Here is a 6,000-nt window from a genome sequence, read left to right on the forward strand (position 1 = left end):
CTCCCGATGATTATCTTACAGCATGTAGGTATTTATGGATGAGGACAATCAGCCCCTTTGCCCGGGTGTGAGACCCAGCAGGTGAGTCAGCACCTCCTGATGGCTGAGAAGTGGTGTCCCCCACGGGCCTGTAATGGGACCAAGTCATTTTTGATGTCTTCATCTGTGACATGGACATTGGGATTGATTGCACACTCAGCAAGTTTGCAGATGGCACCAAGCTGAGGGTGTAGTGACACACCTGAAGGACAGGGTGCCATCCAGAAGGACCTGGACAAACCTGAGTAGTGGCCCAGCTCTGGGGGCCCAGCACAGGAAGGACATGGAGCTGCTGGAGGCAGTGCAGAGGAGGGACACCAAGGTAATCAGAGGTTGCCCAGAGAGGCACAGGTTGCCCAGAGAGGTAGAGGATGCCCCATCTCTGGAAACAGTCAAGGTCAGGCTGAGCAGGGCTCTGAGCAACCTGATCTGTTGAAGTTCTCCCTGCTCATTGCAGGGGGGTTGGGCTATGTGGCCTTTAAAGGTCACTTCTAGCCCAAATGATTTTATGATTCCATGAAAAAGGCATCAAGAATTTGGAAGGGCAGGCTCTGTACAATACATGGTACAGCCATGTCTTTTTTGTATTTTCTTCTTTTTACTGATGATGCTGTCACAAGCAGCTCCTTAGAGAAACATTATACCCACTAATAACTGGCCTGCTTGATCACCTACTTCTGCCTAATCCATCTTCTTTTTTATTCTGGAGTCATACAGAGCCAGACCTGTCAGACACTTAGAGAAACAAACGATGGAAAACGTAAAGCAGTCAAAGAGAGGAAAAGATGGGCCAAGCTGGAGTGGTGTAAGAGCCTTTAACTTCCTGTTTGTGTCAGGAAGAATTTAATATAAAGTACAGCAACCCAGGACCTATTAATGTTCACTTCTGTGGCCAGTCCTTAAACTGGCTCCTCAAGGTGGAGATTATTGTGTCATGAGCACCATTAATTTTCACAACATTATTTCCATGAGAGGTTATTACACATTAAATTACAACATTCCCATGCATCCAGGCTTCTTGTAACAGTAGGAGAAATGGTGGGCTGGAGAAGACAGCTGGGTTTGCACATGGCCTATGTCAGTTTACTTAAGCAGAACCATTTTACTGCTGCTGGAGGAATGCAGCAAAAGGTCAGTGCTGAAACTCCACTAAAGTAAGCTGAGCACACATTCCATCTGCCAACATATGCTCACTCCTTGCTTGATCAAAAAGGAAATTTCAGAGCTCTGCTGCATGCTTGCCTTGACCCTGCTCCACACCGCCTGTCCAGTGGGCATCAGACAAACCATTCTCTAATCCTGCATGGAATACACATTCTGCTGGAAGGATGCTTGGAATAACTGCACAGCAGCAGCAACAGCGTCATCCTAAACTGGGCCCGTGCACAGGGAAAAGTGCAGGACAGCCTGGAGAGGGATGTCAGGGGAAGAGTTACATGAATGCAGGAAATGTATGGGTTTATTTCCTAGTCCTGTGCACCCATCACAACCTGACCCTGTCCAAATGAGACTCATCTTTGCAGGGGAAAAATAAACTCAATATTGTCATTCAGCTCTTGTATTTTCTTTGCCTGTCTTCTTCAAGTATTTCATCCTCTGGAGTCTGCCTGATCTGGTCAGTGTCAGAGGAGGAATTCTGTACTAACAACATGCACAAGGAGCTGCACCAACTTAACTGGGCTGTTAAAAATTGCAGAAGTGAAGCTCTTGCAGCTACAAGAGCTTTTGGCTGATTTAGAACATGCCCTCATAACATCACTTGATAAAAATAAGACTTGGGCTTTTTAATAGAACAAATTACTTGGGCATTATATTTAACCACGGTCACTGTTAAAGCTATAACTGGTTTTCAGAATATTTTAGGAATCTGATCTTGATCTTCCATATGTTAAAAACCATCACAACAAATACCTTACACTGTGGTTCCTGATGAAGAAATAACAAGGTGGCTGCAGCCTTAAGCACAAAAAGCTTGCTTTGGACTCAGATTGGCTACTGTTTAGAGTGACTACTGGAAATTATTATTTCAAGGCAAAGAAGAAGACAGCCTTGAACCAGAGAAAATCACAAACCTGCATGATCTTTTGTAGAGAGGGTACTGATGTCTTAGTTACTCACAGCCAGCTCTTCAACAGATCCCAGACTCCAGTGGGAAAATGGCACCAATATTGAGGTCTCCTCAATGCACTGAAAGCAGAGCATATTTTGAAACAGAGAGATGGGCTCCCTTCTGAAAACAGGACTTGCAGTCTTTAAAAATAATATTGAATGACCACTGTAATCAACCAGATTAGAACTGTATTGACTTATCTCACCTTGTCTTTAGGCTGTGCCTTGGGGATTCAAGTCCATTTAAGTGTATTGTATAGTCATGGACTGTGAGGAAACATCTAAAATCACACACAGAAAAACATGAATGTAAAAAGATCAGGCTAAAGAATGAGGTCTTTGCTGGAAGAAACCAAATTTTTTTTTAATATTGTATTTTACTATGTATGATGACCACATAGAACCAAATCACAATGAACAATAATTTGGAGAGTGGAAAAAACATCTTGCATGAATGTGGCAGGCATTTGAGGAAGAATCCATCACTACTCCCAGATTAGTTTATTTTCCCTAACCTGCAAGTCTGCAGTTGGCAACAATAAATTGTAGGAAAAGAATATATAATGAGGGTAGGGCTGGCATCCAGCTGGCCCCTGAAAAGCTGGAACAATGGATTGACAGGATTCTTGTGCAGCCTGGCATTAAGAAATGCAGAGCCTAGATCCTGGGAATACATTATTCCTGGCAATAGTCCAGGCTGGGCACTGATTGACTGGGGAGCAGCTTTGCTTTGAGAGGAGGCTGGGGATCATGGTGCAGAGAGCTGAACCCAAATTCATAGTCGTGGTGGGGCAGGACAGCCACAGACTGGGCTGTATTAGCCCAAAGGTGGCCAGGAGGTCAAGGGGTGAGGGAAGAGATTACTTCCCATCACTGGCACATGTGGTGTGCTATGGTCAGGTTAGGGCATCCTCACACAGGAGAGAAATCAACAGATTGGAGGAAGTCCAGTGGACAGCCCCAGGGATCCACAGGGAGTGTGTTGAAGGTGTTCAAAGGAGAGGCTGAAGGTGTTCTCAGAAGCTTCCAGAGGATCAAAAGACTGCTAAGCTGTTTGGAGCATTTTTGACCAAAGGGAAAAAAGTTTCTGTTTGCCTTGGAAAGATGCCTTATGAATAAGGTTCTGGCAATCATCAGTGATGTAATTCTGTCATCCTTCTGTGGAGAATTCAGAACATTGTTCCATAAATGCATCCCTTCTTCAAGCACAGAAGATGCCAACTGGTCTCTGCAGGAACTGTGCAGGTAGAATGAGCAGAGTGCAGTGGGAATGGGAACAGGGTGGCAGAAGAGGAAAAGAGGAGATGTCAACACCAGGATCCTTTCTGTGGAAATTAAACAACGAATCACAACTGCTTGAATGATGAATTACAAGCTTTAGACCTTCAGGTGCTGCCTGTCATGCAAGAGAAAAAAACCCAAACACTTGAAAAACCCAGGAAAAATTTCAGATGACTACACAAAAGGTTTCTGAATTTTCCTTTGAAATATTACAGAGGATCCAGACCAACGGATGAAGAATTGGCATGCAAGAGAAAGTCCTCAACTGAGCTAATGATGCACAACACAAGGAACACACAATAACCTGGCAAATGACAGAAATTGCCTTTAACCTTCTATGGTCATTACATAATTTAATCTGAATAGTTCTATGGTCAGGAATCACACAGAGGTCAGCTGGGCCACTGGACAGAATCTCATCACCACCAACAATAAAGACCAAGGGGTTTTTTTGCTTTCTTACCCAAATGTTACTTAAATGTGGCATTTAGCATCCCTATTCCTGCAGTGTCCCTGTTCCTGCTGTAATGAGCAAACTGTGCACGAAACAAACAAAATTAAACGTGGCCCTTGTCATTCATCTCTTCTAATAAATAACTCCAAGCAGATCCCTGTGGGGGTGGTGGCTGTCACTTCTGTTTTCTTCAGCTCAGCCTTTTACCCTTGGACTGCCTGTCCTTGTGGAGTGGGAACAGCTGAGGAGGTGATGAGAGAAGCAGTGTGGGCTGGTGGGCACAGTACCAGGTGGGAAGCCACAGGTCCGCCGGGGAGTCACCGCTCTCTTCTCACAGTCATTCCCATTTCTGTGGGACATGGAGAGGGAGACCTGGCCAGCTCAGGAGAACAAAGATGGGCATATTTGACTGTCTCTGTGCTTGACATACCCTCTGCAGAGAATGAGTTCAGCATGAATAACCAGTAAACCAAGATCTTTTTCCAAGCAAGTTAGCATCCACCTAGTCCTAAATCCTCCAGAGTTTCTTGTGGAAGTAGATCCTTTTTCCCACTTCCATAGCAGGAAGCTTTTTTGTGATTTGGGCTTGCCTGTAAGAAATTGGCATGTGAAATTTCAGCGAGAGATTTCCCTGTGGAGAAATGGGAAGATAATTGTTTGGAGTGACTCTAAGTTGTTAAATTTACACTCTCCTGCCCAGTTGTGTCTGAGTGGCCTAACCAGGACCTCTGTGTGTGTGAAAAATGGAGGGTCCCTGTTAATATCTTGGCTTCCTCATGACCGGTGATGACAAAACATATTTGAGCAGGTCTTGTACATGCTTTAGGAGTCAGCAGCTGCAATCAGGGGATAGTTCTGAGTCAGAAGTTTGCTTGCTTCAGCCTCCCAGAGCTCATCAGCTGCCAAGGCTCTTAGGCAAGGTTGCTGTCTGTTGTCCTGTTTATTCACTTTGGGGATCAGTGAGACAACAAATCTGCCTCTCTGTTGGGTAGTGAGAAGAGAAATAACAAATACAGTGTGGTACAACCTGTTCTGTCATCCTCTGCTACCAGAGCTCAGCTCTTCAGCTGATTAATCATCTGTTCTGTGGTCCTATCCAAATTAGCCTTGAAGCCAACAACATCAGCGTTCCCTGATGTTGCTGGCATCAAGGGAACAACACCCTTTTCAGTGTTACCAGTTCTACAGTTTGGTGGAGTCCTTGGGTGTCAATACAGCTCTGCAACTCTTGCTCTGTTATTTTTTTATGCTGCTTTCAGACTGTGATTAATATTTAATACATAACAGTCCTGGTATGTGGGTTACAAATCTCTCCACGCTGGTCAGCAAACCCCATTAACCTAAAGAAGGTCAGATGGGGCTCCATGGTCATACTTGGGCTTACAGATTTTTATGCAACTTGTCCGGAGTCTGCAACACCTGCCCTCCCATAACAGGCAGATTTATCACCTGGAAATCTCCCTTCTCCACTGTCCACCATCAGCTTGAGTCTTGGCAGGCAAGGTGAACAATTTCAGTCCATCCTTCTGTGTTTGAATGAGGGATTGCTCTTTCCAGGCCCTAAAATAGGGAGAGAATTTTGACAGATTTGAAAATGGAACTTAGGACCCTAAGTCATACCACATTTTTTGAAAGACGTGCTCTGCATCCATATCATGTTACTGCTCAGCTGCAGGACTTTTCTTAGACTATCTGAAAGTGGATCTGAACTGCTGTGCTCCAAAGAGAGGTTATTTTAATGTTGTGCTGAAATACTGACAATGAAAACTTGTTGCTTTAGTTATGTAGTGAGCACTGTCACCCCAGGTCTTAAGAATTCAAGTAAGCAGAGTTTGATTGCTCAAGTAAATTTTTACTGTTTTGGAGTTCACAGGGTTTATTTTACTGCAAATGCTATTGGTGTCTCCCTTCCAAATTTCACTGGGCACATGAAGCCAGGACCACATGCTACCTGAAAATCAGAAGGTTACAGTGTGTTTTCATGGGCCAAGAAGACAAGTTTTAGCAGAATGAGACATCTTTTAGAACAAACAAGGCTTGCCTAATTGAATCAGAATCTCAAGAATTTACATGGCAGTTCAAATGCTAATGCACAGAAACTCAGCAACCTTCTGGCC

This window comes from Fringilla coelebs (genome assembly GCF_963513975.1).
Source record: "Fringilla coelebs genome assembly, chromosome: 5".
Taxonomy (NCBI): Eukaryota; Metazoa; Chordata; class Aves; order Passeriformes; family Fringillidae; genus Fringilla; species Fringilla coelebs.